The sequence below is a fragment of the Cricetulus griseus genome, chromosome 8 (genome assembly GCF_003668045.3).
Source record: "Cricetulus griseus strain 17A/GY chromosome 8, alternate assembly CriGri-PICRH-1.0, whole genome shotgun sequence".
Lineage (NCBI taxonomy): Eukaryota > Metazoa > Chordata > Mammalia > Rodentia > Cricetidae > Cricetulus > Cricetulus griseus.
Genome location: NC_048601.1, coordinates 86,978,885 through 86,989,731, shown reverse-complemented (window position 1 = coordinate 86,989,731; position 10,847 = coordinate 86,978,885). Strand labels below are relative to the sequence as shown.

General features: G+C 42.6%; 1 pseudogene; it reads left to right on the top strand.

Annotated features, from left to right (window-relative positions):
* The first annotated feature begins 6,633 nt into the window (after positions 1 to 6,633).
* Positions 6,634 to 7,903, top strand: LOC100759066 (annotated as a pseudogene).
* Positions 7,904 to 10,847: the final 2,944 nt, after the last annotated feature.

Genomic DNA, 10,847 nt, shown 5'->3' with positions numbered 1-10,847 from the left:
ATTCAGGATGTTGGATTTATTGATATTCCAAGCTGTGCTGTTTCCCAAAGGTGGTCAGGGTGCACCACAATGTGAGTGACTAAGAACTTTGCCTCTGAACCAAGATACCTGAGCCAACCCTTAGGTTAGACAACTAGAAGATGTGACATTCTGCCCCTCAGACTGCTCAGAGTCTACAGCAGTCATGGGTGGCCTAGGGCCCTCCCTGAATCCTAAAATCTTAACAAAACAAGTGTTTTCTTCAACAAGTAGGTTCCTTGGGCTCTCTCCCTCTCTCTTCCCCTGACAATTAGGCTGTAATGGAGGATGGCTGCTCTACCCAGACACGCCTTTGTAAATGTGGAATGTTCTTCCCATGGTAACAGACTTCAGTGCAGTTGCCCCGCTGGCTGCCTCCCTTGAGTCAGCACTCAGGTCTCCCTTGGTTGGTCAGGGAAATGGTAAACACAGACTACAAGTTCACTAAACACAACCTGATTTCCATCCCCCCCCTCTTCTGTGCATCTGAGCACCAAATTTCCCATCCTTTAATTCACTTATCAGGAGACTCATTCAAATATTCACGCTCAGGCTTTCCTATGGATGAAAAGGCACTGTTGCTACCCAAACCTCACCACCTCTCTGGTAAATTACAGGAGTGGAATTCATTCATTAGATGACAGCATTTACAAGCCCCTGGGGCAACCTGCCATACAGATCTGCCTACCGACTGCCCTTTGCCTGGTAGCTAAGAAGCAGTCACAATTGCTGTTAAATAGACCAGAACATTGACCATACTCAATGTCCTGTACAACTTGCCCATTTGGAAACTGCTTTCATATTGTCGGGTCTGGACAAAAACTATATGTGCTAGGGTGCTAGCTTATTGTTCCTGCATCCACATCCCCTTGGAAATAGTCAAGGTGGGGCACTTGTTTCCTAACCCTTTGTGGGCTATCTCACAGTTTGTTCTGATCAAAAAAATGTGGGAGAAGAATATTACTTCATTTCTATGTATATTAGATGTATATTAGTTTTCCAAGCTGCTGCAATAAAACACTATAGGCTGGGTGGCGTAAAGGACAGAAACTTATTTCCCAAAGTTACACACACACACACACACACACACACACACACACACACACACACTCACTCACTTGCTTTCTTTGAGGACACCTATCCTTTTGGATAAGAATACCAGTCCAAGGCTTCATTCAATCTTTATTAACTCCTTACAGATATACCACCAAGTAAACTTTAGGATTTTTTTGTTTTGTTTTTTCAAGATAAGGTTTCACTGTGTAACTCTGGCTGCCCTGGAACTCACTCTGTAGGCCAGGGTGTCTTTGAACTCACAGAGATCTGCCTGCTTTCTGCCTCCAAAAGTGCTTGGATTAAAAGCATGCAATGTAGTCCCTAGAATAAAATCCAGACCTTGAGGGGCCCTTCCAGCTTCCCTTCTTCCTGTGTCCCAGCCCCAACTTGAGGCAATTCTGATCTATCCTCCTGATGGTGGAGAAAGACCATAAGAGCAGAAATGGGCTGTGTGTGTGTGTGTGTGTGTGTGTGTGTGTGTGTGTGTGTGTGTGTGTGTGTGTGTATAACAGGTGTGTGTGTATATTTGTATGTATACATGAACACATCAAAGTGGTCTCAGTTACATACATTTCTCTTAATACAAGTAAGTTTCAGTATCTCTTCAACATTACACTTTTTGTGGGCATGTGTGCAGGTATGTGTTCATGAGGGTGCACGGGCATGTCCAGGCTGACCTATATCTGCTATGCATGAATCTGCATGAAGTTTGGATGTTTGGTGGTTGACTTCAGCCTCAGGAGACATCCACTTTGCTTTTATATGACAGTTTCTCACTAGGCTGAGCCTCCTTAATTAGGGTAGGCTGGCTAGCTAGTAAGCACCAAGGATCCACCTGTCAGCATCCCCCCAGTGCTGGAAGTTCAAGAACACATTCCTGTACCTGGCCTCTTTACAAGTGTTCCCAGGACTGAACTCTGACCCTCACGCTTACGTGGCAAGGCCACACATTAAGTTTCTGTTATCTTCCTATGCTTATTCTTTTTCATAGCTGCTGTCCATGTTCCTATTATAACCAGTATCATTATTCTTGTTCATTAGCCATGAGGCATTTGCTTGTCTTATTTCTTCATCTAGATTCTTTCAGCCACATTTACATCAGGACAGGATTGAACTATGGTACTCTTGCCTTTATTTGTATTATGGTTGTTTTGTATCTGCCTGCCTCTTCGGATGTTTTTCATTTATTGTTTTTTATTGATTGTTGTGACTATCCAAGAGGACTATCAGTTGTCTAGGTGCCTTAACAATGAGTTGCCCTCACTCCTTTTCTTTCTTTCCAGCCTTAGACTAAGTGATCATTCACCAGCAATAACCATGTGTCTTATTGAATGAGAAGATGCTATCTGGAGGTGAGGTCACCTCCCCCCAAAAGCACATCCTAGCTCCCCAAATGTATGATTATGATATGGTCATATCAGGAAAAGGGATTTTGCAGTTGCTATTAAAGGTTTAAAGGTGATCACACCCTGGATTCTCCAGGTGGAGTCTGCATGACTATTCACAGTTGTACACAAACAACGGCCACTCTGGAGAGAGACAGTGGAAGAGGAGCTGGCCATGCTGGTAGGAAGCAAAGGCCAGATCCAGGGAGCCACAGCGTAAGGAAAGCCTGAACCACTGCCTTCAAGTGGCTAGCACAGTTCTCTCCCGGAATCTGCCCTCTTGTTCGTAACTCAATTTTGGACTTTTGGCTTCCAGACCGCTGGGATTGAATTTGTGTTGCTCTAAGCCACTGAGTTGGTGGTAATTTATTATGGCAGCAAAAGAGTCTACCACACCAGCCTTCACTCCCTCAGTGCCCTCTCTGTTACAGCATATATTTCACTCTGTTGACCAGCTATGAGAAGAAAGGGTGAGGTGTACAAAGTCCAAGAGAAAAGGGGGTAGAGAGGCTGGAGGCAGGTGGAGAATGCTGATTTTAGAAGGACAGAAGAGATGAGGAAAAATTAAACAGAGGGAAGAGCAAGAGAGAGAAATGAGGTAAAGATAGGTTAGCATCCACACAGAAAGTCCTTTCCTTTACCTCCCACTCCACCATCCACAACCCTCCCCTCTGTGCACTGTCCTGATCTCCAGTCCCATTAGGCATTTGGCAAGTTCATTTATTTGTGCTCTTCAGATTTTCGAAAAATCCTGGTCTCCAACTTGCAGGCAGGAGACAGTCCATTTGAAGCCATAAGTCGCAAGTTCACGAAGGAAGCTTCCTTTGCATAGCCATAGGGTATCCTAAAAAGTGGCAGGGACCTGCGGGGTCTGCTAAGCAAGCTTAAAGCTTGGGCTGCACAAGCACCCACTTGGAATGCTCCTGCGGTCACATCGCCCCTCTCTCTTTGCCACCCACCACACAAGTGAGCTCAACAATGCAAGCAGCCCACACACGCAAAACATTCCAAAGGCTGGGGAAGCCACTATGGTTGTTTTTACTGCTTATGGTCCCTCTGGGTTTGAATGGAGAACTTCAAGCATCTCTGCTGCCCCTAATGGTCTCTGGACCTGAAGTTCCCCTAAAGGGTCCAAGGAACAAAGTTAAGCATTGACCTGAGGTCTGGGAAGTAGTTTAGAGACCACTGCCATCTTCTGTCCTTCACCCTCATCATTCTTTGCAAATTCTACCCCAGTTTTTCAAAGTTTCTCTGAATTTCTTTCTAGGCACTTTTCCCATCGTTTTTGCAGAAAAGATAGTTTATCATTTTTAAATCTATTTTATATTGTGATTGCCTAGTCTTAAAAAAAAAGCATTTTAAAATTTACATATGCTAATCTTGAAATTTGCAAGAAAATGGATGGAACTCGAAGAAACCATTCTGAGCGAGGTAACCCAATCACAAAAAGACAAACATGATATGTACTCACTCATATGTGGACCTGCTTTATGATACATAGTAGTGACCATGCTTTATCAGAGCTGTTTTTAACGATGTTGCTCAGAATGGTTTCCTTCCAGATGATGATTGAGAAGCTAATTTAAAAAAAAATGGTTCCAGGTACCACAAGAGTAACAGAACTGTGCTGTTTTTCTGGGATTTTGTTTTTTAATTTTTTTTAAAATGGAAAGTGCTAGATGTCTCTACAATTTTGTTCAAATGACTGCAGAACCTGGAAAAGCTGTTGCTGCTATTGATGCATAAAATACTGCCATTATTGGCAGTATTTTACAAAATTTACATATGCTAAAACAAACCTCTTTGGTGTACAGTTCTGTGAGTCTGGGGAACTTTTTGGAGTGGTATAACAGTTGCCCATTGTTGGGTGGTGGTAGTGCATGCCTTTAACCCCAGCACTTTAAAGGCAGAGGCAAAACATCTTCAACAAATGGTGCTGGCATAACTGGATGCAAACATGTAGAAGACTACAGATAGACCCAAGCCTTTCACCCTGCACAAAACTTAAATCAAAATGGATCAAAGACCTCAACATAAACCCAGCCACACTAACTCTATTAGAAGACAAAGTGGGAAATACCCTTAAATTAATCGGTACAGGAGACTGCTTCCTGAACATTACACCATAGCACAGACATTGAGATCAACAATTGATAAATGGGACCTCCTGAAACTGAGAAGCTTCTGTAAGGCAAAGGACACAGTGAGCAAGAAAAAATGACAGCCCACAGACTGGGAAAAGATATTCACCAATCCCACATCTGACAGAGGGCTAATCTCCAAAAGAACTCAAGAAGCTAGTCTCCAAAACACCAAACAATCCAATTAAAAAGTGGGGTACAGAACTAAATAGACAATTCTCAATAGAGGAATCTAAAATGGCTGAAAGACACATAAGAAAGTGTTCAACATCCTTAGCCATCAGGGAAATGCAAATCAAAACAACTCTGAGATACCATCTTACTCCTGTCAAAATGGCTAAAATCGAAAACACCAATGACAGTTTATGCTAGAGAGGATGTGGAGAAAGGGGAACAATTCTCCACTGCTGGTGGGAATGCCAACTCGTACAGCCACTTTGGAAATCAGTATGGCGACTCCTCAAGAAAATGGGAATTAGTCTACCACAAGATCCAGCAATTCCACTTTTAGGCATATACCCAAAAGAAGCACATTCATACAACAGGGACATCTGTTCAACCATGTTCAAAGCAGCATTATTTGTAATAGCCAGAAACTGGAAGCAGCCTAGATGCCCCTCAACTGAAGAATGGATAGAGAAAATGTGGTTCATTTACACAAGGAATACTACTCAGTGAAAAAAACAGCAGTGGAATCTTGAAGTTTGGAGAAAAATGGATGGACCTAGAAGAAACCATTCTGAGCGAGGTAACCCAATCACAAAAAGACAAACATGGTATGTACTCACTCATATGCAGATTTTAGACATAGAGTAAAGGATTACCAGCCTACAATCCACACTGCCAGAGAAGCTAGTAAACAAGGAGGACCCTAAGAGAGACATACATGGTCCCCTGGAGAAGGGGAAAGGGTCAAGATCTCCTGAGCAAATTGGGAGCATGGGAAGAGGGGGGAGGGAGTTAAGAGAATGAGAAGGGGAGAAGAGGAGGGATGCAGAGGTCATGAGGGAGCAGAAAGGTTGAGTCAGGGGAAGAATAGAAGATAACAAGAATGGAGATACCATAATAGAGGGAGACATTTTAGGTTTACAGAGAAATCAGGCACTAGGGAAATGTCTGGAGATCTACAAAGATGACACCAGCTAACAATCTAAGCAACAGAGGAGAGGCTACCTTAAATGCCCTCCCCTGATAATGAGATTGATGACTGACTTATATGTCACCCAATAGCCCTCATCCAGCAGCTGGTGGAAGTAGAAGCAGACACCCACAACTAATCACTGAACTGAACTGGAACCCAGATGCAGAGAAGGACGAGTGAAGAGCAAAGGGGTCCAGACCAGGTTGGTGAAACCCACAGAACATGGGGGAACTCTTGCTCCCCAGACTGATAGCTGGAATACCAGCATGGGACTGATCCAGACCCCAGGAACATGGATTTCAGTGAGGAAACCTTGGAAATCTAGGGGACCTGTAGTAGTTCAGTACTTATCCCTAGCATAGGTGTGGACTTTGGGAGCCCATTCCACATAGAGGAATACTCCCTGAGCCAAGACTCATGAGGGTGGGCCTAGGCCCTATAGGATACGATAGATTCTGATGACACCCTATGGAAGGCCTCACCATCCAGGGGGAGCAGAAAGGATATGTGACAGGTAGGGTTTTAGTTGGGGGGGGGAGTGGTAGGGGAGGACGGGAGGGAGAAAGGAACTGGGATTGTCATGTAAAACAATCTTGTTTCTAATTCAAATAAAAAATTCTGCAAAAAAAGAAAGAAAGGAAGGAAGGAAGGAAGGAAGAAAGAAAGAAAGAAAGAAAGAAAGAAAGAAAGAAAGAAAGAAAGAAAGAAAGGCAGAGGCAGGAAGATCTCTGTGAGTTTGAGGCCAGCCTAGTAGTCTACACAATGAATTCCAGTTGCCTAATCAATATATTAGACATTCACTCTTCCCTTCAGTACTGGCAGCCGCCCAGCTCCCAGTTATAGCGGTTTCAGAGACATGAAAAGCCCCGTGGGTGCACAACCATTACCTGACATGGAGGAGTATGTGGCATCCCAAGCCCATTGATAGTATTTGAAGCAGTCTCTGGCCACCACCCACTGACTTGTGCCACACCCTCCCTTGATACAGTTACAACAAAGCGAGCCTGCTGAGATTGAAGAAATCTTTGAGCAAGCGTGGCCCTGCCAATGGGAAGATGTAACAGGGAGTGGAACTATGGATGCTAAAGAAGATGATGACATTGATCTCTTTGCACCCGAGGAAGAAGGTGAGGAAGCAGAGACTCCGAGAAGAGCGTCTTGCGCAGTATGAATCAAAGAAAGCCAAAAAGCCTGCATTTGTTGCCAAGTCTCCCATCTTGCTAGATGTGAAACCTTGCGATGATGAGAGAAACACGACAGAATTAGAGGAGTGTGTCAGAAGCATCCAAGCTGATGGTTCTGGTTGGGGCTTTTTAAACTTGTTCCGATAGGATATGGGATTTAAAGGCTTCAAGTGTACTTGAAGAGGATAAAGTTGCAACAGATACGCTGGAATAGCAGGTTACTTTCACGATTATGTGCAGTCCATGGATGTAGCTGCTCTTAGCAAAACCCCCAAAGTCCACCCTCACCTCGTATCAACACACTTAAATAAAAAGCTTGAATGATTTAAAAAGAAGAGCCATAGGGCAATTCTGTCCTGGAAAAAAATTGCACAGATTGTATCTTGGTAATCAAATCCTCCTTCCTTAATTCCTAAAATGAATTTAGGGCTTTTGAACATCAATTCCTTCACTAACACATGGATTCCCTATAGGCATCTACTATGAAAATCCTGTATTTCACTCCTTTTTATTGTTGACCAGTTAACTTCACCAAACACCACTGTTGGTTTAGCCATCTGCCCGGTGAAGGATATTTGGAGGTTTCCAGTGGGTTTTCCCCCCATTTATAAGTAGGGCTGCTGTACCTATCTTAAAACCGGATCTTAGGTGAAACTGTATGTTTTGTTTTATTTTTTCTCTGTGATAAACATATGGACACATACATGTTTAACTTCATAAGAAACTGCCCATATTACTAGCGTGTTTTGTGGAGCAATTTCCCCATTTTGTGTCTCACTCGTAATATATGCAAGTGCTTTTGCAAGGACTGGATGCTGCTAGCGTGTTTTCCTCTGGACCATTTTAAAAGATCTGTGTAAGTTTCACACTGTAGCTTTAATTCTCATGTTCCTGGTGACTAATAATGTTGATTAGCTTTCATTTGCTTAGTTACTATCCAAATAGCCACCTTAATAAAGTATCTAAATCTTTTGCATAGTTTGTTTTTATTTTTATTTTCAATTTTGTTTTTTAATTAAAATATAATTACATCATTTCCTCCCTTCTCTTTCCTCCCCACCCCTCCCATGTCCCTTGCTACCTCTCAAAGTCATGGCTTCATTTTCTTTTTCATACACACACACGTGTGTGTGTGTGTGTGTGTGTGTGTGTGTGTGTGTTCATGTGCACGCACGCTCGTACATGCAAATGCTCACACAGTTAGGACATCTTGCTTCATCTGTTTATTGCCATTTGCATATTTATGATTTTAGGGCTTATTCCTGGAGAAGACCATTTTTTCCTACCTCAGCACTTAGTTGCCTGTAGTTCTTTGTTTAGGGGTGAGGTCCTGTGAGATTTTTCCCCCTTCCTCAGTAGCATATCTATTAACGTTGTCTTTATTCAGGTCTTGTTTAGGCAGCTATATTATTGAGGTATCGTGGGTGAAACTTCCCTGTCATTTATAAGGTACACAGTCTCACAGCATTTTCCTTGGTCCTCCAACTTTCTTCCATTCCTTGATATTTCCCAATTCTAAAAAGAAGGCTTGTATTGTAAATGTATCCATTTGTACTGGACAGCTCATGATCAGTTGTTTTCTGTATTTTGACCAGTTGTGGGTTTCTGTAATGGTCTCCATCTGTTGCAAAGAGATACTTACTTGATAAGATTAGGAGCTAAACTTACCTGTGAGTATAAGGTGGAAATCTCACAAGGAAATCTCCCTACTCCAACTCCTCCTGTGTATCCTCCACCCCTTCTCAAATTCATGACCTCTTCTTTTTAAATTATTGTTTTATATGTATGTATGTGTGTATGTCCATGTGCATATGTAAATACAGCCTGCTGAGTTAATTTAGTGTTGCTTATATCTGTATTTGTTTAGGACCACTTGGGATTGGATAACCTATCAGTGGGCTCATCCCTGAAGAAGACTGACTCTCCCTCTCTCAACAGCCATTAATTGCCTATAGCTCTTCATCCAGGAGTAGGGCCTTGTGAGATTTCCACCATTCACGTGTCATCTAGAGATGTCATGGTGCCAGTGTTGTTTAGGTGATCTTATTTTTGTGATCTTATGAGTACAGCTTCCCTTTCATATCTAAAAGGTATTAATTTAGACTTCCTGGTATTAATTTAGACTTCCTGGTCCTCTGACTCTTAGAATCTTTATTGCCCTCCTCCTTGATATTTCCCTAGCCTTATGTGCAGATGTTGTTTTGTAGATGTATCCACTGGGGATGGCCCTCTAAACATCAGTTGTTCTCTGTGTTTTGACCAGCCTCCATTTGCCACAAAAGGAAGTCTCTTGGATGAGGAGTGGTAGCTACACTCACCTTTGGGTATAAAAGTTGGTACTTACTTAGAAGTCGGTTAGGCATTATACTGCTTCAGGAAAATGGCAGCAGCAGGTTCTCCTCTAGTCTCTATGAGGTCAGCAGCCAAGGGTAGTTCGCTAGGTTTACAATACCATGCACAAATTCCCTCCTACTGAATAGACCTCAAGTTCAATTAGATACCATTGGTTGTCCCCCTTGGGATTATCTTGCTGTGCTGGTCGTCATTGTGGTTCATAAGCTGTACAGCTGGGTAGGACTATTGATTGCTTCTTTTTCTTTGGTAGCTTGCCCAGCACTCTCACTAATATGGAAGCTAGTCCTCAATGAGGAGGCTTCCAGATTAGTTTCATCTTGATTCCTCTAAACTTTATGTCCAAAGTGTGTGGTGTCTTCAGTAATAGGATCTTACTTTTGAGTTCTCAGAGACAACCAAGGGCAATGACAATAGCCTATATTATTTTGAGAGTCTCTCCCCTGACCAGCAAGTCCCTCCTTCCTCTCTCTCTCTCTCTCTCTCTCTCTCTCTCTCTCTCTCTGTGTGTGTGTGTGTGTGTGTGTGTGTGTGTGTGTGTAGCTCTCCCTGCCCCCTTCCCAGTTAAAGTCTCCCTTCCATTTACTATTTCTCCCTTTACAGCACCTGTCTTTTGCCATCTCCTCTCCAGAGCGCCTCCTCCCTGCCCCCTCAGTCCTTTTCTACTTTTCTGGCCTCTGCTATTGCTTCAGGTTATACATTCAAATATAAAGATTCAGAGCTTGGATCCAAAAATGAGACAGACTAATGATTTTCAGTGTTAAACATTTAGTGAAATCACTGGAGACCCAGTTCAGTGTTAAGAGTTCTTGCCTAGCCTGTGCGTCACCATGGCTTTAGTCCCCAGCTACAGGGCCAGGTGAAGGGAAAGGTAGAGAAAAGATGAATCTTAGAGATCCATGTCTTCAGAGAAGCATCTCTTCAAAGATTTGAGAAGTGGGGTGGTGAAATGATTAAGAACCAGGAATATGGAACAAGCCACGTGTCCATTTTCTTACACGTGACTTCTAGATCTACCCGAATGTCTAATGACCACCTAAAATTCAGCACATCAAAATGAAATGCTCCATTTTTTTCCTGACTCTCAAAGCTCCTTCTCCTCCTCCTGAACTCCCACTTCCAAGAATCCAGGCCACCCACTTTGGAAACCACTCAGTCACTCTCACCAACATTTGATTAACATGTCAAGCTGTCATTGTCCTTATATTATCATAGAACAATCACATGAGCACATGGTTTACATTGATGTCAGGTTAACAATGGTGTCAAGATGAAAGTGGTAAACTGTAATTTTATCGCTTATAGCCACTAATTTTTCATCAGTGTTTTGTTATTTCTGAACACACATGAGTCAAAATAACTGATAATACACAAAAAATACACAGTACTTATCATCCACAATTGTGGTATACATGGACTATCTATTGACATTTTCTGCCTCACATTATCTGATGTTGTTGAAAAGAAGCAAAATAAAATCCTAGAGGAGATTACTGTATCCTGTTGACTCGATATAAAAAAGATCAAATATTACTCTATGTGGGAATGGATCATTCAACCACACCTTAAT